The following is a 22,830-nucleotide window of genomic DNA, read 5'->3' as shown; positions in this document are numbered from 1 at the left end:
GAAAGAGTCATTAATTACCGTTTCTTTCTTCACTTTATCTACAGAATAATTCCAGCATTTTCTGGGTTTTATTTCAGATTTCCAGCTGCTCCAGAAACTTGCTTTTGGATAAAGGTTCTGATTTATAACTGCAGATGTCTTTCCAGAACTATTCAGTGGCAAGGGCCCATGCTGAAATTTATTTATGTATTAAATCCATGTCAGAATTTGTAAACCAGCATAAGTACTACTAAAGCAACTAGGCTATCATTTTGTCGTTGAAATGTTAATACAATTGGCCATTTAAAAATTAGACAAATAGAATATTAAAATATTTGTTAACAAATAGTTAAAAAGCATTTAACCAAAACAAGTTTGTTGTTATGCGATATAGTATTTTAACAAAAAGCACTTACATCAGCTTTCATACATTCAGTTCTAAATTGACAACCTCCGTTTAAGCTGCAATGACTTCTCATCTCTAGTATTTTTACCACTGGCCTAAAGCCATTTTTACCCATCTGTTTCCACAAAACAGAGCAGCACAGGCACACAAACAAGAGCCTTTTTCTAGTCCACAGCCCCGTACAACTGTCTGTCAAATACATTTAATAGTGTACCTGGATTAGTCACGCATTACCAGTTGCACTGGCAGCAGTTTCACTGTATTGCTCGCATGATTACATGCAGCAAGGAATGGGCACATGTGTTAGTTAAGGATTACTGCACCTTTTGGTGAAATTTACAGTCTATTATGAATGGGGATCCTCAATCTGAAAGTGGCCCGGACACTCTAGATTTGCTGCAGTTCAACTGATTGTCAGGTACAGAATACAGGTGACAACACTAACTCAATCGCCCATACTGTAAGTAAGAATGTGACAAGTCTATCAGCCTGATCTAACATTGAGGAAGGTCTGGAGGTCAGCACTGAAAAATCTGGATTGTTGACTTAAAATATATCGTTAGCCTAGAAATGCCTGTTACCAAAGCATTTTTTACACAACACTTGAGAGTTTTCCTCTAACCACATGGGGAGAAACAACCTTTCAAAGTATCTAATTCTCCAGGAGCTTTTCTGACTCCTTGCTTATGTTATTGTGAGTGAATATTGCCTCTGATGGAGGTGCTGAAAATAAATGCTTCCATTGGGAGCAATATATTTCAAACTGTGTTCATCAGTAGCTTTTTTCTCTATTCAGTACATCCTCACATGTTAAAGGAAATCACATTTCTTGCCACCCAGATGGTGAGCTGTCATTTTGCTTTTCCAACTTCGATCATTTTGTTCACATTTCCTGCTTTAAGATTATGTCAGGTGGGTTTGTTTTCAGTGTACTTAATTACAGTGATCAACTGGTCACCAATTAGCAGTATCACCAGTTTGTGGCGCAAGACTCTAGTTAATATATTCCAGCTGGGCCCATTTTTACTGGGAAACTTGACCCTGATTTGCAAAGCATAGCAGATCTAATGAGAAACAGATTTTGCAATTTATCCATGAGTTTTTAAGATCTTTGTTTCCCCTGCAGCAGACGATTTCCAGAAAAAAAATTATTTCAACAGTTCTGAAAAAAAAGCATGAGAATTAAATAGAGATGCCTTCCTAGAGATGCTGCCTGGCCTGCTGCGTTTACCAGCAACTTTGATGTGTGTTACTTGAATTTCCAGCATCTGCAGAATTCCTCGTGTTTATGAGAATTAAATGTTGTGTTATATGACTGACAGTGCATAAGGTGAGACACGTCAAGTAATACAGGATGAACTGAAACTTCCTTTAAGTGAGGTACACAGGAAAGAAAAAGAGGTAAATTAACTTTCATTCCACTCAGTGTGGAATGAACATAAGATGACACAGCATGAAGCAAAACTTACTTATTTTAAATGTAATTCCAGAAAACAACTTCACACCAAAGTTAATAGAATAGAGACTTACAATAAAGTGTTTGACCAAGAGTCAAGTGCTGCATAATGTTGCACCTTTGAGACTGACCATGAAATATTCTTATCTTCTTAAACTGCCAGAAAACAATGGTTATTGAATCAGATAGTAAGTTTGTAAACTTATTCATAAAATGGTACCATCTAGACTATACAAGCAAACAACTCGACCACGGATGTTGGAAATCTGAAATAAAAACAGGCAGTGCTGGAAAGAACTTAGCAAGTTAACAGTGACTGACCCAAAAATGTTTCCTGATTACTTCCAACACTTTCTGCTTTCACTTCAGGTTTCTTTCAAATTTAACCAATAAGCTTTAAATTGGCATGTTACTTAAATGACTTCAGAATACACATCTAAGGCATCTGAATGCTAAAAATAACTTACTCAGCAGATTGCATGGCAAAGAAAATATGTAAAGGGAAATGTCATCATGTTTTGAAATATACATCTCCAAATACAGAATCATCTGTTTTGATTTATTTAGCAGCAGTCTCGTGTTTGTAAGCAGAATATTCAAAGCTAACTGAAACATTGTGTGATAAAAGAAGGCATAGAAAATAGAATTATTTGTGGGGTAGTTGTTCCAGTGTGGAACAGTTACAATGAATTATGGCCTGTGAACCAACCCCATAAATTATTACCCTCAATATGGGATCATTAGTTATGTAGAATAGGATCTCTACAACACTTTTGTTACATAGAAGGGACCCACTGCTCAAAAACAAGAAAATTCAATGGCTTTGCAATATCAGAAGTGAGATTTGAGGGGGAAGACTGTGACAAAGTGATTTTCTCTATCAGACTACATCAAAACTAAAACAAGATCTGATGAGAAGGAAAAATTCTCTCACCAAGCATCAACAAGGCATCTGCCACTGCCCCAGAAAATTTTGGAGTCAGCAGACACAAATAGTTTAGCATCCAAATCAGTTTTAATACATTCTCAGGATCTTCCTTTCTTATTGTTCCATGCAAATCAAGTCAGTCAAGCAATATAGAGATTCTTGGCATGCATTTTGAGTAAATGGAGGGTTGAGTAACAGAGACCACCAGAGAGAGATGAAAGAATCATAAAATGCTAGTAATGCAAGCTCATTGTTTTGTACAAGTTTTAGTACTTTATGTTGCCAGCTTATTTGCATGACTATTTAGTGCAGATACAATGGAGTTTAGACAGCATTCTCAGGAATCCACTTCAGCAAGTTGTCCAGCAAGACATATCTAGCAAGAAGTCAGCTTCTACTTGCTGACAGAGAAATGTCAGAAATGCAACCATAGCTGTAGCCATGTTACAGGGCCTGAATGGCTTTGCCAGTGACACAGAAGATGAGTGTAGCAGATATGTATGTCTTTTGATTTTGTTTTAGGAGGACAGGGTCCCGATTCTTGGGACAACATAGAAACATGGAAAACCTACAGCGCAATAAAGGCCCTTCAGCCCACAAAGCTGTGCCAAACATGTCCTTACCTTAGCAATTACCTAGGGTTACCCATAGCCCTCTATTTTTCTGAGCTCCATGTACCTGTCCAGGAGTCTCTTAAAAGACCCTATTGTATCTGCCTCCACCACCATCACCGGCAGCCCATTCCACGCACTCACCACTCTCTGCATAAAAAAACATACCCCTGACATCTCCTCTGTACCTACTTCTAAGTACCTTAAAACTGCACCCGCTCATGCTAACCATTTCAGCTCTGGGAAAAAGCCTCTGACTATCCACATGATCAATGCCTCTCATCATCTTATACACCTCTATCAGGTCACCTCTCATCCTCCGTCACTCTAAGGAAAAAAGGCAGAGTTCACTCAGCCTACTCTCATGAAGCATGCTCCCCAATCCAGGCAACGTCCTTGTAAATCTCCTCTATACCCTTTCTAAGGTTTCCCCATCCTTCCTATAGTGAGATGACCAGAACTAAACACAGTACACCAAGGGGAGTCTGAGCAGGGTCCTATATAGCTGCAACACTACCCCTCAGCTCCTAAACTCAATCTCATGGTTGACGAAGCCCAAAGAACCGTATACCTTCTTAACCACAGAGTCAACCTGCGCAGCAGCTTTGAGTGTTCAATGGACTCGGATCCCAAGATCCATCTGATCCTCCACACTGCCAAGAGTCTTACCATTAATATTATATTCTGCCATCATGTTTGACCAACCAAAATGAACCACCTCACACTTATCTGGGTTGATCTCCATCTGCCACTTCTCAGCCCAATTTAGCATCCCATCAATATCCTGCTGTAACCTCTGACATCCCTCCACAGTAACCATAACACCTCCAACCTTTGTGTCATCAGCAAATTTACTAACGCATCCCTCCACTTCCTCATCCAGATCATTTATAAAAATCACGAAGAGTAGGGGTCCCAGAACAGATCCCTGAGGCACATCACTGGTCACCGGCCTCCATGCAGAATATGATTCATTTACAACCACTCTTTGCATTCTGTGGGCAAGCCAGTTCGGGATCCACAAAGCAATGTCCCCATTGGATCCCATGCCTCCTTACTTTCTCAATAAGCCTTGCATGGGGTACCTTGTCAAATGCCTTGCTGAAATCCATATACACTACATCTATGGCTCTACCTTCAGTGTGTTTTGTCACATCCTCAAAACATTCAGTCAGGCTTGTAAGGCACGACCTGCCTTTCACAAAGCCATGCTGACTATTCCTAATCATATTATGCCTCTCCAAAAGTTCATAAATCCTGCCTCTCAGGATCTTCTCCATCAACTTACCAACCACTGAAGTAACTTGTCACTTGTCACAATCACTTGTCTATAATTTCCTGGGCTATCTCTACTCCCTTTCTTGAATAATGAAGCAACATCCTCAACACTCCAATCCTCCGGAACCTCTCCCATCCCCATTGATGATGCCAAGATCATCGCCAGAGGCTCAGCAATCTCCTCACTCACCTCCCACAGTAGCCTGGGGTACATCTTGTCCGGTCCCGGTGACTTATCCAACTTGATGCTTTCCAAAAGCTCCAATACACCCATTTTCTTAATACCTACATGCTCAAGCTTTTCAGTCCACTGTAAGTCATCCCTACAATCGCCAAGATCCTTTTCCATTGTGAATACTGAAACAAAGTACACATTAAGTACCTCTGCTATCTCCTCCGGTTCCATACACACATTTCCATTGTCACACTTGATTGGTCCTATTCTCTCAGGTCTTATCCTCCTGCTCTTCACATACTTCTAGAATGCCTTGGGGTTTTCCTTAATCCTGTCCACCAAGGCCTTATCATGGCCCCTTCTGGCTCTCCTAATTTCTTTCTTAATCTCCTTCCTGTTAGCCTTATAATCTTCTAGATCTCTAACATAACCTAGTTTATTTAACCATTCGTAAGCTCTTCTTTTCTTCTTGACTAGATTTACAACAGCCTTTGTACACCATGGTTCCTGTACTCTACCATCCTTTCCCTGTCTCATTGGAATGTACCTATGCAGAACTCCATGCAAATATTCCCTGAACATTTGCCACATTTCTGCCGTACATTTCCCTGAGAACACCTGTTCCCAATTTATGCTTCCAAGTTCCTGCCTGATAGCTTCACATTTCCCCTTACTCCAATTAAACACTTTCCTAACTTATCTGTTCCTATCTCTTTCCAATGCTATTTTAAAGGAGATAGCATTGTGAACACTAACTCCAAAATGCTCTCCCACTGAGAGATCTGACACCTGACCAGGTTAATTTTCCAAAACCAGATCAAGTGTAACCTCTCCTCTTATAGGCTTATCTACATACTGTGTCAAGAAATTTTCCTGAACACACCTAACAAACTCTACCTCATCTAAGCCCCTCATTCTCGGGACATACCAATCGATATCTGAGAAATTAATATCTCCCACCATGACGACCCTGTTATTATTACACCTTTCCAGAATCTGTCTCCCCATCTGCTCCTTGCTGTCCCTGTTACTATTGGGTGGTCTATAAAAAACACTCAGTAGAGTTATTGACCCCTTCCTGTTCCTAACTTCCACCCACAGAGACTCTGTAGACAATCCCTCCATGTCTTCCTCCTTTTCTGTACCTGTGACACTATCTCTGATCAACAGTGCCATGCCCCCACCTCTTTTTGCCTCCCTCCCTGTCCTCTCTGAAACATCTAAAGCCTGGCACTCGAAGTAACCATTCCTGCCCCTGAGTCATCCAAGTCTCTGTAATGGCCACAACATCATAGCTCCAAGTACTGATCCATGCTCTAAGCACATCCACTTTGTTCATAATACTTCTTGCATTAAAATAGACACATCTTAAATCATCATTCTGAGCGCATTCCTTCTCTATCACTTGCCTATCCTCCCTCTCGCACTGTCTCCAAGCTTTCTCTATTTGTGAGCCAACATTGGAAGATGGAGGAGGAGAAGATGGCGGCGCGACGGCAGCACGCGCGGGCACTTCAGTGGTGATGTCTGTTATCTGTCAAGTAGGGACCCGTGCACAATTCTGATTTTATGGAAACAGATGTGAGAGCACAGAGGAACATCTGGAAAACTTCTGAAATGCCGGCTTTGCTGCCGCTGCTACTGTGTGATAACCGGAATATCCGGAGCAGAAGGCCCTGAAATCCTCGGCTTTGCATGTTTCAGCGGCCGGGGCGAGGTTGAAGGCGCTCAGCAGAGGATGGAACTCGGGAGGCTGTATCGGAGAGGCTGGTCGGAAGCTCGAAGTTTTCAGACAGATGGACTTAGTGTCGGCTGTGGTCGGCTGCTTCCAAGGCATCAGTAAGTTGATGGTGCCTGGAGGTTTATGGCAGGGAGCTTCTCCCTTTTGCCGCCTGCTATCGGGGACTTGGGAGTCGATTGGCTCGGGGACTTTTGAGACTTTATTTACCGTGCCCATTGTTTGTTCTTCATTAAATTATGGTATTGCTTTGTACTGCTGTAACTATATGTTATAATTATGTGGTTCGGTCAGTGTTAGTCTTTGGTTTGTCCTGTTTTCTGTGGTATCTCTCCGGAGAAACATTGTATCATTTCTTAATGCATGTATGCATTTCTAAATGACAATAAAAGAGGACTGAGTGTTCTCATAATCTAACTGCCTCTTTCTCCATCTCTTCAGTTTAGTTCCCACCCCCCAATAATTACAGTTTAAACTCTCCCCAGCAGCCTTAGCAAACCTCCCCGCCAAGATATTGGTCCCTCTGGGATTCAAGTGCAATCCATTCTTTTTGTACAGGTCACTCCTGCCCCAAAAGAGGTCCCAATGATCCAGAAATCTGAATCCCTGCCCCCTGCTCCAATTCCTCAGCCACGCATTTATCCTCCACCTCACTCTATTCCCATACTCACTGTCACGTGGCTCAGGCAGTAATCCCAAGATTATTACCTTTGTGGTCCTGCTTCTCAACTTTTTTCCTAACTCCCCGTAGTCTGCTTTCAGGACCTCCTCCCTTTTCCTGCCTACATCATTGGTACCAATATATACCATGACCTCTGGCTGTTCTCCCTCCCACTTCAGGATACCATGGACGTGATCAGAAACATCCCAGACCCTGGCACCTGGGAGGCAAACTACCATCCGTGCTTCTGTCCTGCATCCACAGAATCACCTGTCTGACCCCCTAACTATAGAGTCCCCTATCACTGCTGCCATCCTCTTCCTTTCCCTACCCTTCTGAGCCACAGGGCCAGACTCTGTGCCAGAGGCACAGCCACTGTTGCTTCCCCCAGGTAGGCTGTCCCCCCCACCCCAACAGTACTCAAGCAGGAGTACTTATTGTCAAGGGGTACAGCCACAGGGGTGCTCTCTAGCCTCTGACTCCTGCCCTTCCCTCGCTGATTGATACCCACTTTCTGTCTCCCCAGGCCCCAGTGTGACTTCCTGCCTATAGCTCCTCTCTATCAACTCCTCACTTTCCCTGACAAGACGAAGGTCATCGAGCTGCATCTCCAGTTCCCTAGCCCGGCCCCTAAGGAGCTGCGGCTCAACACATCTGACACCAAGCACAGAAAACCAGCCTTACAGACATACTTCCTGTCTGTATTCTACACAGGCAACCTACCTCGCATCAACCCATTACCGCCGAAGCCCTGTTGAGCCAAAGCCTTCCAACTCTGTCTCCCTCTACTCTATCACCCGCTCTATAAAGCTGTCTCCTTTTAATCTCTTCTCACTTTTAAACTGTTTTCGCTATCCTCACTGGCAGACGTCCACGCACTTGCACAGTCGTGCCGCGATCAAACCGTTGAAGAAATAACCATCTGCTTTTAAACTCTTCTTATTTTTAAACTGTTCTCACTGTTCTCAATGGCTGACGTCCACGCGCTTGTGCAGTCGTACCATGATCAAACTGCTGAAGAAATAAACATCTCCTTTTAAACCCTTCTCGCTGTTCTCACTGGCAGATGTCCACACACTTGCGCAGTCGTGCCCCAATCAAACCACTGAAGAATAGCAATCATATTTTCCAATATGGACCATCAAGCATTAGAAAGGTGATCCTTCCTTCCAGCAAATCCAAATTTATTTTCTTCGCCAAATAGCGATAGTGGTTCCAGAATGTGAGTCTTCCTGGTGATGTAAATCAGCAATGACTACCCAACATCCCACATTGGGATTCATAGATGTTCAGGAAACACAAAGATTTCACATCTTGAATTTCTGCCTGTCTTCAACCTTAGGGCATAAGATTATGGTGATCAATACCTCGTACACAGAAGAATTATGATTCACTCTTCCTGTGATTGTCCACTGGAACTTCTGTACTTGGATGAATAAAACTATATTATAGTTTGGCTCCAAATTAAGTACTCTGTTTTAACCAATGTGAGCTAAATTTTAATTTCATCCTTATGTGGAGAAAATTATGCCCGAAAATCTAAGTTGCCCTGATCTAAATTACTATAGTTCTCATCTTGCCTTCTTGCAGTTGCAGACAAGTACACTTTACAATGCAATACCAAATCAACCTTCCGAACCATATCTACTGTACTTACCCAACCATGACAACATCCATAGGGTCATCAAGTAATTACCACTGTGCCTTTATTTTCATGCTTGACATTTATATCCCATTTCTTATTCTAATGCTCCTGTATCGTGTCTCTCTATGCCTGCAGCATGGTTGATAAGACCATAAATCCTGACTAGCAATGCAGGTATAGTTGATAAGATCCTAAACTCTGACTAGCAATGCAGGTCTAGAAGACCTGGAAGGCTCAACTTTACAATACTTTCCAGCAGGGAGGTAGTAGTCTGACTTGGTTGTCAGAGAGATAAAACAGGTCATGTGCAGAGTGGCAAGGGGGAAAGGTCACTTGAGGAAAGTTTGCTGATTCATTTTCTATGGAATTGCTGGTAGACCCACATAGTACCTCAGCAAACATGATAGAGGATAGTGACATCCACTGAACACTTCCACTGTCTCATACAGACCTTGGGTGCTTTTCACTTGTAATGCAATGGAAACAATCAGACATTGCACATTTACTTTTCAGATACTTTTTGTTACAAGAAGCATCCTTCCGCTCCAGCTTCCGAGGTTTAGTCACTCTAACTTCCTGGAGTATGGATAGCTGGTGAGGCCCCTTTAAAGATTCAGGACAGTCCTGCTAACTGGCAATCATGTTTTGGGTGCGAAGGATTGAACACTGAGGTTCAATGCTCAATTGTAAGCCTACTTGTGATTTTGTCTAGTGTGTGTTTTGTGCTCTGATTCTCGATCCAGTTTGAAACCATGCCTCGAACTTAACCTTAAGATACTCCAGCATTTGGGACTAAGCTATCCTCATCAAGGACTCCTGTCGCTGTACAATTGAGCCAACATGGACTCAGCAGGGTATCGGAGACTTTTGTCAGCTGTGGCCAGCCATAGCAAAATGATTTTAGACAGAGCATGGAGATGCATGACCTCCAGGCCGCCATATGCCATCTTCTGCAGCGAGGAAGTCGAAGTCACTCGGGTGAGGCTGTCGCTCACTCTGCAGAGCCGGTCCATTTTCCAACCCTGGAGAGATTCGATGGTGATCCGGGTTCTTGCTGCGGTGTCCTCATCAGTATTTGAACTCCAGCTGACCCGGTTCCCTTCAGAGCATGGAAAGGTGGCCTTCATTATCTCGTTTCTGAGTGAAAGAGCCCTGGCCTGGGCCACCGGGCATTGGGAATGGAGGTCAGAGATTTGCTCAGATTCAGAGGAATTCATGGCCACTATAAGAAGGGTGTTCCATCACTTCTGCCGGAGCCAGCCAAATCTCGGACCGTCTGATGAAGATTCGACAGGGTGGAAGGTCAGCAGCTGACAAACCGATTGAACTTCAAACTTTGGTTCAAAAGAGTAGCTGGAACAGGGAGTCTTGACCACACTATACCACCACGGACTCCGAGATGAAATGAAGGATGCCCTCACCTTGGGAGAACCAACCAAAGACTTAGAGGTTCTGATGAACCAATCCATTTGTCTCAATAATCATCTGGCAGAGCGTAGGTGGGACAACATCAAGAGATCGAAGAGGGCTAGCTGACCTGGACTCCGCGTATCATTGTTCTACCTCCCCAACTGACCCCCGCCCCCCACAACTGATCTCGACCACAACCAGCCCATCTCCTGGTCAGGATCCTGTTGAGCCTATGCAAATTGGCCACATAAGAATCTCTGCCGAGGAGAGGTTCCAGTGTCGGAGATGAGGTTGCTGCCATTACTGTGGGGAAGCAGGTCATATGTGGGCCGAACGCCCAAAGCTGCAGCTGTTGGGAGATCTGTTCGGACCGTCCAGAGTCAGGACGACTGTGACAGTAGTAGCCACTACCCCCAACCTGGAGCCTTCAGGAAACCCTATCCTGCCTACGAGGAAAGACCAGCTGGCCCCAGCCAATAGGCCCGTGCGAGTCCCAACCCTGTCTAGTCAGGGGTGCACAGGAACTAAATCTCTGGTTCAGGAACAAGCCAAGGAGGTGTCCAAGCAGTCTGGAACTCTAGCAGCTAGGCAAGGGCTCCAGTTGCCAGGTCCCATCTAAGGGGAAGGCTACAAAATGGAGACCCTTGGGGCCTAGTCCTAGCAGCACAGGGACCATTTATCACACCTCGCTGCCGATGTCTGAGGAGATGGATGAAGATTTGGACTCTGATTTGGCCTCTGTTTTCACTAAAGACTCTAATGGACCTATGGGGGAGATTCCTGCTACCAATGGAGTTTCAGGAGTCATCCTTGGAGGAAGGTTCGGGGGTAATTGCAGCAACCCAAGTCAGTACAAAATCCCTTCTGTCTACAAGGATTAGGAAGAGGTATTCAGAAAGGGAAAGGCCTCAACTCTTCCACACACTGACCCTACAGCTGTGCCATAGATCTACTGACAGGTACTTGTCCTCCACAGGGTCGACTGTACACGATCTCAGGCCGGGAGAGAAGCACTATGGAGGAGTACATAAAGGAGGCTCTTGCCATGGGACTGATTCAGCCCTCCACATCTCCAGATGGTGCTGGCTTCTTCTTTGTGCAGAAAGGAATGGGAGCCTGTGGTCCTGCATTGATTATTAAGGGCTGAATCACATAACAGTCAAGAATCGTTACGCTCTTCCACCCATGAACACTGCCTTCAAGATTCTCCAAGGGGCAGCAGTATTCTCAAAGCTAGACTTGCACACACCTTTCATCTTGTGATAGCACCAGCAGTTTTCCAGGCACTTATAAATGACATACTCCAGGATGCTCTCCATAAGTATGCCTTCATCTACTTAGACAACATTCTAATTTTATCCAAGTCCATGGAGAAGCTCGTCACTCACATCAGAGACATTCTAAAGAGACTTCTGATCATGGACTTTACCTCAAGCTGGAGAAGTCCAAGTTTCACGTCACCACTGTTTCATTTTTGGGCTCCATCATCTCCAATGGCAATCTCAAGATGGACCCCAGTAAGACACAGGCCACAATCATTGGAGGTTGGACACAATCATCCAGTGTGAAACAAGTCCAACGATTTCTGGGCTTTGCCAACTTTTTAGCAAAAGTTCATCAGAAACTTCAGAAAAGGAATGAGGCCAATTGTAGGAAATACATCAATTTTCAAGCCAAGTTAATAGAAATCTACATAGCCCTTAAATGAGTTCTATGTAAAGATGTACTTTACTGACAGTAGGTGTGCTACTGTAAATTTTTAACAGCTGCCTATTCAACAGTTGAACTAACCTGGATCCAACCCAACATATCAGTTCTGCTATAGAGAAGGCAATACAGCAGCTATATTTCAGGAAAATTTGAGGAGATTTGGTATGTCATCAAAAATAGTTGTAAATTTCTACAGTTGTACCATGGCGGGCATTCTAACTGGCTGCATCACTGTCTGGTGTGGGTGGCCAGGGGGCTACTGCATAAGATCGAAGTAAGCTGCTGAGAGTTGTAAAATTAGTCAGCTTCAGCATGGCCACTAGCCTCCATAGTATCCAGGACATCTTCAAGGAATGATGCCTCAGAAAGGCGCCTCCATCATTAAGGGCCCCCATCACCCAGGACATGCCCTCTTCTCATTGCTACCATCAGGAAGGAGGTACAGAAGCCTGACGACACACTACACTCAATGACTCAGGAGCAGCTTCTTCTCCTCTGCCATCGATTTCTGAATGAACAATGAACCCATGAACACTATCTCACTACTTTTGTTTGCACTGCCTATTTAATTTTACTATTTATATATATATATATATATATATACACACACATAATCATACTGTAATTCACAGGTTTTTTTTCTATTATTATATATTGCATTGAACTGCTGCTGCTAAGTTAACAAATTTCACGACATATGCCGATGATATTAAACCTGATTCTGATTCTGATTCATCAGCCATTACCTTGGAATGAAAGAAAGAATCCAAAGTTTCTAAAAGCACAAATCTACATTTCAGACATGCCTGCATATTGCATGAGATCATCTGTAGAAACAGTATGGAATGCAAAGTCTTACATTGGAGATGTCTGTTTCCTGTTCTCCAGCACATGCCATTTTTCATGTGACTTATTTACTTCGCAGTGCATGTGTTACCTTCATTAACTTCTTGGGAAAATTGAAATGCCACAGTGAAAACCCGTGGAAGAAAACCAGATGAGCATTAATTTTCAGCTGCTAAACCTTGAAATGTAGATTTGTAGAAATGTAACTTTAGATTCTGTTTTTCATTCCAAGAAAAGGGCTGATGAAAAAGCAACTGTTTAAAAAAAATAGGACCATCACAACAGACTCCAAGTAACATACTTTCCTTACATGGAACTCATTTCTTGTTCCATGGTTTTAGATTAGTCAGACTTGAAAAATTATGTATTTCCTACAACTGACCCCATTCCTTTTGTAATATCATTAACAGAAATACTTTTCCATCTTCAGTATATATTATCTTGGGATCTGTAAGTGCTTGGAAGAAACACTGGAGTCTGGCATTTATTGTGACGCTCCCATCTGTTTGACAGAATCCAGATGATGTTGCCTTTGCTGCTGAACAGATTTATTGCTCAGCATTAGAATCAAATGTACTGAGTAAATCCACAGCAATGTTAGTAAATATTGATTCAAATTATTAAAATAGAGACTGAGGCTTTCTTGTTGTGAAACAACACTGCCTCACAAATGCAGTTTGGAACAGGATTTGAAATTGAGAATAATGGAGGTTGAAAAGTTCAAATATTAATTTGGACTCAATGATCCTCAGAAATATTGTGAAGACGACAGATTGAAAGAGCAACAGCACAGGCTGAACATATTGGGTCTGATGGTTGATAAATTATTGTGGTGATTGGCTTGATGATGTCAAGTTTCTTCCAAATCTAGAGAAGGGGTTCCCAGCCTTCTGCATGCCATTGACTGAGGGGTCCATGGACCCAAACTGGAACACCTGATCTAGAGGAATATATTCATGCTGTAAAATACATAACTGAGTAGCTTAAATATGGATGGCTTATGGAAATAGGCCTCACTGCCCAAACACTGCTTTTAATACCCACCATTAGTTGCCCTAGGAAGGTGCTGAGGGACTGACTTCCTGAACTGGTGAAGGGACTTGCATAATTCTGCAATGGAAGGAGCTCCAGGATTTAGACTGAGTGATGGAGAGGTAATATACTGTATTCCCATGGCAGAAAGGTTTGCAACTTGGAGGATAACATGGTCCACGTGGTGTTTTTATACACCTAATGCCCTTGTTCTTCCTGAAGGTGGAGATCATAGCTTTAGGAGGTGATGTTCAAATTACCTCAGAAATATAATGGCAGTGCATTTTATAAAAGGTACATGCTGTGCTTCTACAAACTGGTGGTGGAAGAATCAAATGCTTTAAGGTGAGAGATGGAGTGCACATAAAGCAATCCATCCATTTTGAAAATTATATAAAGAGACATCTGTAGATACTGGAAGTTTAAAGTAAGGTAGAGAAAGCTGGAGACGCTCGAGACAGACTGTACCTGTGGTAAAAGCAATAGAGCTGATAGTTGAGGTCCAGGACCAGTCATCAGAACATGGAATCAAAAGAAGTGCAGGGACATGGGGGGGGGGGGGGAGAGTGGGTTCTGACAGGGTAAAGCTAGGATGACAATGGAAATAAGTGATAAACAAGGTTATAGAAACATAGAAAATAGGTGCAGGAGTAGGCCATTCGGCCCTTCGAGACTGCACCTCCATTCAGTATGATCATGGCTGATCATCCAACTCAGAACCCTGTACCTGCCTTCTCTCCGTACCCCCTGATCCCTTTAGCCACAAAGGCCATATCTAACTCCCTCTTAAATATAGCCAATGAACTGGCCTCAACTGTTTCCTGTGGCAGAGAATTCCACAGATTCACCATTCTCTGTGTGAAGAAGTTTTTCCTCATCTCGGTCCTAAAAGGCTTCCCCTTTATCCTTAAACTGTGACCCCTCATTCTGGACTTCTCCAACATCAGGAACAATCTTCCTGCATCTAGCCTGTCCAATCCTTTTAGAATTTTATACTTTTCAATCAGATCCCCTCTCAATCTTCTAAATTCCAGCGAATTTATTATCTGGATGATAAATTAAAGCTGACAGGTAGAAAGTGGGTTAGAGCAAGCTGTTTTGACCTAGCTTGTCTTGAGGTTTTTGATCTTTCAGGTTGAGGATATTCTATTGCTCTCCTGACTTGTGCCTTTTGTAGATAGATAGATATTTTATTGATCCCAAAGGAAATTACAGTGTCACAGTAGCATTACAAGTGCACAGATATAAATATTAGAAGAGAAGTAGAAAGAATAAAAAATAAATTACCACAAACAGTCTAACAGGAGCAGGTAACACACATCAAAGTTGCTGGTGAATGCAACAGGCCAGGCAGCATCTCTAGGAAGAGGTACAGTCGACGTTTCAGGCTGAGACCCTTCACCAGTCCTGATGAAGGGTCTCAGCCTGAAACGTCGACTGTACCTCTTCTTAGAGATGCTGCCTGGCCTGCTGCGTTCACCAGCAACTTTGATGTATGTTGCTTGAATTTCCAGCGTCTGCAGAATTCCTGTTGTTAACAGGAGCAGGTCATCACTTCCCCAGCCATACGTTGGCTCATTATAGTGCCTAATGGCTGAGGATAAGAATGAACTCATATATCGCTCTTTGGAGTAACGCAGTTGTCTTGGTCTATTACTAAAAGTACTCCTCTGTTCAGCCAAGGTGGCATGCAGAGGGTGAGAAACATTGTCCAGAGTTGCCAGTATTTTCTGTAGGGTAGGATGGAGCAAAGGATTTGGAATATTAGAAAGTGAATCACTCTCCACAGAATACTAAGCCTCAGGTCTGTTCTTGTGTCCATAGTGACTCTGTGCTGTTCTAGTTGAATTTCGGGTCAATAGTGACCCCCAAGTTATTGATGAGTGGGTACTTGGGGATGGCAATGCCATTGAATGTCAAGGATAGGTGACTAGGTTCTCTTGTTGGAAGTGGTTACAGTCTTTTGCAGCATGGATGTTGTTTGCTACTACTGGAATCTTTGTCTGGGTCTTACTGCGTGCAGACATGGCCTGCTTAATTTGTTGAAGAATTGTGAACAGAATTGAACGTGGCGTAATCATCAGTAAACATGCCCACATAGGACTTGATGATGGAAGGAAGGTCAGTGCTGAAGCAGCCTGAAGTACAGTCCCAATGAACTCCAGCAGTTGTGTTCTGGGACTGGACAATTCACCCCCAAAAAACACCTCTCATCGTCCTTTGGTCAACATGAGTTGTTTTTAAATGTGCTTTATAAATAAATTTGACTTGACTTGACTTGACGACTTGCTTTGTGTGATGCATGACTCAAACCATTGGACTATTTGCTACTGATGCTTATTGCTTCAGTTATACCAAGGCTCATTGGCCACTTCTCCAATTTTCAAACATAATCTCTGCTTCCCATAATTTTTGATTGATGTATTATGATCAAGGCGACATTGAAATTGCAAGGTAAATACGTGAAGATTTGAAGACCTTTTGGGCATTTTAATAATAATGACATTTTAGCGCGTTGTAGTTATGACCCTCCTAGCACTTCCTTGAGATGTGAACAGGAACGTTGGCTGTCAGTTGACCTGGTACACGGGCTGTACCTTCTTGCTGCAGGCAGCTGAAGCTGATGCTTCACTTTTCACATTCCAGGTTGCACTATCACCTGCCAGAGACACACTGCTCACCCGCTGGGCCGGTTGTTGGCAGCAAGTTGTCTTATTTTTGCACCCCATAGCAGACCTCTGGTATACCGGCTCAGTTTTTCTGTCAGACCCAATCCAAATTCTTTATCACTGGCAACAAAAAGTACATGGATCTACAGAACACTTTTAAGAACTTCAACATTCCCAGATGCTTTAAAAGTGAATTTCTTCTTTTAGATACAGTCACTGTAGGAATGTTGTACTTGGTAAATTTGCAGCTGAATTAACAATGAAACAAAGGCAGATGGGTATTAGGATGAAAGGTTGGAGGGACCAGTAGAGTTGGGATGGGAATGGAAGAGGCTTCAGTTGTGCATGATTTAGGGCTTTGGGAAGCAGCTGACAGAGAAGAAGATTGACTGGGCTGTTTGGAAATGAGTCAGAACTATTGAGATGGTTCAGCTTCCTGAGTGGAGAAAGTGACTTGGTGATAGACTAAGGAAGGAGGGGATATTTCAATAACTTTGAATTAGAACGTAAAATAATAGAAGAGGGAAGAAAGCAATGCACCAATCCAATCAAAATGAAGATTTTGACTCCTGGACACTTTAGAGTAGGTGAGTTTTGGGGAGTGTGGAATTTTTAATATTGTTTTCACCCACTGTTTCCTGTACAAAAATTAATGGTCTGGTGGGCACCTGAGAAGTTGGCTCTTTGAAGTGGGTCATTAATTGTTAGTTAATAGCAATGTCCTCAGATTGTGACCAGCTCTTTTGACTGAGTATTTCTGGCTCAGGTGCCATGAACAGTTAAACACAGACAGAAACAGTAGGTCCATCAGTATGCACTCTCCTAGCTCCGTGGGGCAAGGAAACATCTTCAAAATTGCACTCAATATCTGCTGAGATCATTCTCTGATCCAGCATCTCTTTCGTGACCTCTCCCCTCTATCTGCCGTGCTCCAAACCCTGTCCTGTAATCACCCCAATCATCTACACTGCTCGAGATGGCCTGCAGCAGATAGAGTCCCTATGCTGGACTTCTCCACCTGGCAGCTGCCGCACTCTCAACGTGGATATTACCAGCCAAAGAACAGTGAAGTAGTGTCATATCACACCACTATTAAACCCCGCAGCAGTCCATCCTCTCCCAGTATTTTGGGCTTGGGTTTCCCAGCTGCTGGAACATGACCATTCGCTTCCTTACTTCTCTTAAATACCCAGCTCTTGATCTGATTGATTGAAGTTCACCAACACAACTGACAGCAGACCCAGTGTCTATGATTTCAGTTGGTTTGGGGTTTGATCTTGCCCTTGTATGGGGTAAGATAAAGTGAGTGACAAATTAAATCAACATTTTTTAAATGGATGAAATAGTAAAAACAGGCAATTGTTTCGCTATGATTAATTTGTAGCAACCCACTTACACCCACTTGGACCAGAGCTGTCCAGTTCAAAATCAGGGAAGAGGACCAAAGTATTTTAACTTGCTTAATAAATAGCTTGACTTTATTCTCATTTCAGATGGGAAGTCAATGCAATTCAGCACCACCCTCTCAAGTGCTCCGAAGACCCTCCTGTCAGGGATACCACATCAATCAGTGTGAGGGGAAATGGGTGCACAGGGTTGTGGCAGCCAAGAGTTTGACTTGCTTTATTTGCGCCAAAGGAATTCAGCCACTGAACAAAATTGAAACGACTGAATAAAGAGCAATTCCCTCTGAGTGACTTGAATGCTTAGCCAACTCATCTTAATGAGCAGGGTTACAATATTGCTAAGGCATCACTTTAAGATGAGATCACTTTCTTAATATTTATCAATTTGCTGTCCCGGATCATTTGAATGCAAAGTAGATGCATTTGCAATGATTTTGTTTAATTGAAGAACAGTACTGCAGCAATTAGATGACTGTTCTGACATCTGGGAATTGCATTTTCACATGCCAGTAAATACAGCATCTTATCTCACAATGTATATGGACCCAGTTTAGTTCCTGCCTGACAGCTGCTGGCACCATGTGGGCAAGCAGTTAAAAATCCTGAGTTGTGTGCAAGCCAAGAAGTGTCAGGAGATGACAGTTTATGATTTTAATATGTTCTCTGATAACTGAACCCTTGATCAATTTTAACTCAGAGAATGATTTTGGGCCAGAAGAGACCCAACAAAGGTATGTTTCTTCCTGCTTGCTGGTGACTTCCTCTACTGTGGGCTCAGTTATTTGTCCACCAATCCCCCCTCCCAGGTCTTGCTTCTGCAGTAGTGACTGAATATTTTGGTCCTTTATTTTACTGTTCATCTTCCCTTGGCCCTTCATAACTTTATGCATCTCATTTAAATCTTCGCTCAGTCTCCCTTAGTTATAAGGAAGCTACTCACTCCTTTTTCCACCTCTTGCTACATCCTTCTGAAGCTCTTTACCTCCCTAAACCTCCTGTTGTGTGGTGATGAAAACTACACAGCTTCTGTTTTATACAGTTGATTCATCCTGTTTTGTTCTGTGCCTCTGGCCGCAAAGGCAGGTTTATCGTGCACCTTCTTAATTACCAGTTTTACTGGCTTCACAAAGCAGTGATGTGCACCTCAAATCTTTCTATTTGACTGCAGTACCCTACATTGAACTATATTATCTTGCAATATACATCCTACCCATATCCATACCTTCCCATTTCTGCGTTAACTGCACTTTCCAGATTTTGCCCACCTGACCAGTACACTATCATCTTCCTGTCACTATAATTTTCTTCCCTGCCATTAACCTCATTGCTAATTTTGGCATCAGCTGAATCTTCTTAATTATGATCTCAACAATTAAGTCCAAAGACTTTATACATAGACACCTTTTATATGACTACTTGCTACTTCTCCACAGCTCAATAAGTTCATAGTTGATAATTGTCTCAAGTCCATTTTTCGGCATGAATCCATATTTTTTGTAATTCCTAAAAACTATGGATCTCAACTTTAAAAAAAAACTGGAGAATGTTGTAGAAAGATCTAGGGATACAAGTACTGAGTTCCTGGACAGGTACGTAGATAGGGAAGATTTGGAGGGATATGGGACAAACATGGGCAAATGGGGTTAGATCAGACAGGGGTCTTCAACAGCAAGAATAAGTTTGGCTAAAGGGCTGTTTCTGTGCTGTATAACTCTGTGAACTTTTTGATCAATCTGCCATGCCTCTTACTAAAACCTATGTAAACTTCATCAAATGCATTTCCCTCATGGACCCTCCTTATTATCTCCTCAAACATTTTAGGTTAAGATTTGACCTTCCATTAACAAATTTATGCTGACTAATCTATACTTAGCTAAATTAGATTTATATTATCTCTTTAGTCCATCTTCTCCTCAGTAGTATACAAAGTAAGCAAACCGTGATATAATAGATCTAGCACCAGCATTGCTGCTTTGAAATTCAACACTCCAATTAATGTCTTCTCTTAATCTCACACAGGTGAACACAGCAGAAAGGACCAAATGTCCAGTGCTACCGAAAGTCATCTGTGGGTGTTCACAGGTTAGTAGCTGGTCAGATTCTTTTGATTGATATTATAGTTGTAGAAATATACCGGGCTGTCTTCGTTTTCTTTTACTGATTGAAGAAATCTGTATGTCAGGTGCTGAAGGAGCTACTGCTGATGGCAAATTTTCTCCATAGCTACTTGCTGTCAGATTGCAACATGGAAAGGGTTAAGGGTGATGATCAGAGGCCCACTGTGCAAAACAGGCAAAGTTAGGAGCAGCAGAAAGCTACGTGTGGCTCTGAGGTAGAGACTATAACTAGCCACAATGTTCTAAAAGCAATTCTCCCAAATGGGGTGAAACATCTCGAGATCTTTAAGGCCACCAAAAACATTCACTGGTTGCAGAACAGGATGAGAGCAAAAGTCCACATTGCCATTGACAATGGTCATTAGTCCAACACAATTAGGCCATGCGGGCTGGAACCAACATAACCTGTTAAAAGGGAGCCTCCTGCATTTCATTCTCTGCAATGCATGTCAATTTGTCTGGTTCTGTGTGGTCTGTATTATAAGAGAGAGAGAGAGATGTGTAGGGATCAGGGACCTGCGCAACCTGTTTGAAAGATGTAATCATTCTGGTTGAATGGTTGGTGATAAGTGAATGTTTGAAGGGTGGTATTAGATTACAGCAAAGCTAAATGTGAGCATAGCCTTATTAGTTATGTGTCCTGATTGATAAGGATCCGTGATGAGTGGTGGGGGCACGTTGAATTGAGAAATTTCCAAGTTTATAGATACATTTGATAGGTGTCAGTTGATAGTGCATCTACTATCTCTGAACAACCATATTAAACTGTTAAACTATTCTCCATCCAGCTCCTGGCATTTGCCTCTGTATTCATATGTTTCCATGCCATTTTAATCATGTCTGCAAGATTTTCTGGCTGCAAAACTGAGCACCTTTCTTACTTTCTACCTCCTCCTCCAGTGCAACAGTCAAAACCTTGGAGCCTGCTCCCTCCTGTGTTATGCCAGTTATATATCTCCTGGTAGGATGTAGTTGTGGATTAATTTATGACTCTGCACGTCCAGGTAGCTCTAAAGAGTCCAGACTAACCTTAACTGATGTTAGCACTCATAATGTTTATGCTTGAAATATATCTGGATATTGAAAAGCACGATTAGCTTCGCTGGATGCAATAAATCATAAAAAATGGCGTCCATATTCCTTTCAAAGACACAAATTAATTGTGCAACACAATTCCTTCAATCTGCTTCAGGATCTAGAGAGGGAGTAGGTCCCCTTAGAGATGAGTAGACCCAGCAATGTCTCAAGTCACAGGAGATAGGTAGGATTTTTATCAAATTCCTTTCCTCAGTGTTACTGAGACAAGCATAGCAAATGGAGATGTTTTAGATAACATTCATATTATCGGGGGGGGGGGAGCTTTTGCAGTCTTACAATCCTTTAAGGTGGATAAATTCCTACAGCCTGACTGATTTCATTCTCAGACTTTGTGACAGGCTAGAAAATAAACTGCAGAGGCCCTGGCAGAGATATCTGCTTCATCATTAGCCACTGGTGAGGTTTCTGAAGACTGGAAGGTGGCTAATATTATTCTGTTGCTTAAGAAGGGTAGCAAGAACAAGCCACGGAAATACAGGCCAGTCAGCCTGATATCACTGGAGGCACTCTGAGGGACAAGATCTACCAGGATTTGCTTGGACAGAGTCTGGTCTGGAGGAGTCAGCATGCCATCGTGCATGGGAAGTCATGGTTGACAACCTTTTTAGGGTTCTTTGAAAAGGTAGGAGGAGAAGATGGTGGCGCGACACAGCGGGCACAGCCTCTCTGGTGATGAATATCTGTAATCTGTCAAGTAGGGGGCCGTACACAATTCTGATTTGATGGAGGCAGACGTGAGAGCACGGAGGAACATCTGGTGAAACTTCTGACATTCCTGCTTCGCTGCCACTGCTACTGTGTGATCCAAAATCTCCGGAGGGGAAGGCCCCGAATCCTCGGCTTTGCCTGTTGCTCGGCAGCCGGGGACGGGGTCAAAGCGCTCGGCAGAGATGGTGCTTGGTGCTCGGTGTTGGAGGGCTGGTCGGAGGCTCGAAGCTTTCAGACGGACTCAGAGTCGGACTGTGGTCGGGTGCTTCCAGGATGCTGCATCAGCAAGTTTGCAGTGCTGGAAGCTCATGGCAGGGAGAGTTTCTTCCTTCTACCATCTGTGTGAGATGATGGGGCTATCGGGACTTTGAGACTTTTTTTTTACCCTGCCCATAGTCTGCTCTTATCAAATTATGGTATTGCTTTGCACTGTTGTAACTATATGTTATAATTATGTGGTTTTTGTCAGTTTTAGTTTTGGTCTGTCTTGTGTTTCTGTGATTTCATACTGGAGGAACATTGTATCATTTTTTTAATGCATGCATTCCTAAATGACAATAAACAAGGACTGAGTGTCCTCATAATCCAATCTAATCTAAAAGGGAGGTGAAGGTAATGCAATGGATGGTGTCTAACAGGACCTTAGCAAGGCTTTTGACTAGTTCCTATATGACAGGCTGGTTTGAAGGTTAGTCCCATGGAAACTAAGGAGAGATGGTTAGGTGGATTCAGAATTGGCTTGGAGGTTGGAAGCAGGGGTTGTGATTGAAGGTTATTTCTCAGATCAGAGACAGATAACTGGTAGTGTGCCTCAGGAGTCAATGTTGGGACCCTATTTATTTGTTATTTATGTAAATGACTTGGACAAAAGTGTTGATCAGAAAGTCTCCAGAAGCCACAAAAATAGGAGGTGTTATTGATAGTGAAGTAGGTTATCGTAGATAAGACCATAAGGCA

The sequence above is a fragment of the Mobula hypostoma genome, chromosome 8 (assembly GCF_963921235.1).
Source record: "Mobula hypostoma chromosome 8, sMobHyp1.1, whole genome shotgun sequence".
Lineage (NCBI taxonomy): Eukaryota > Metazoa > Chordata > Chondrichthyes > Myliobatiformes > Myliobatidae > Mobula > Mobula hypostoma.
This window is presented reverse-complemented; position numbering follows the sequence as displayed.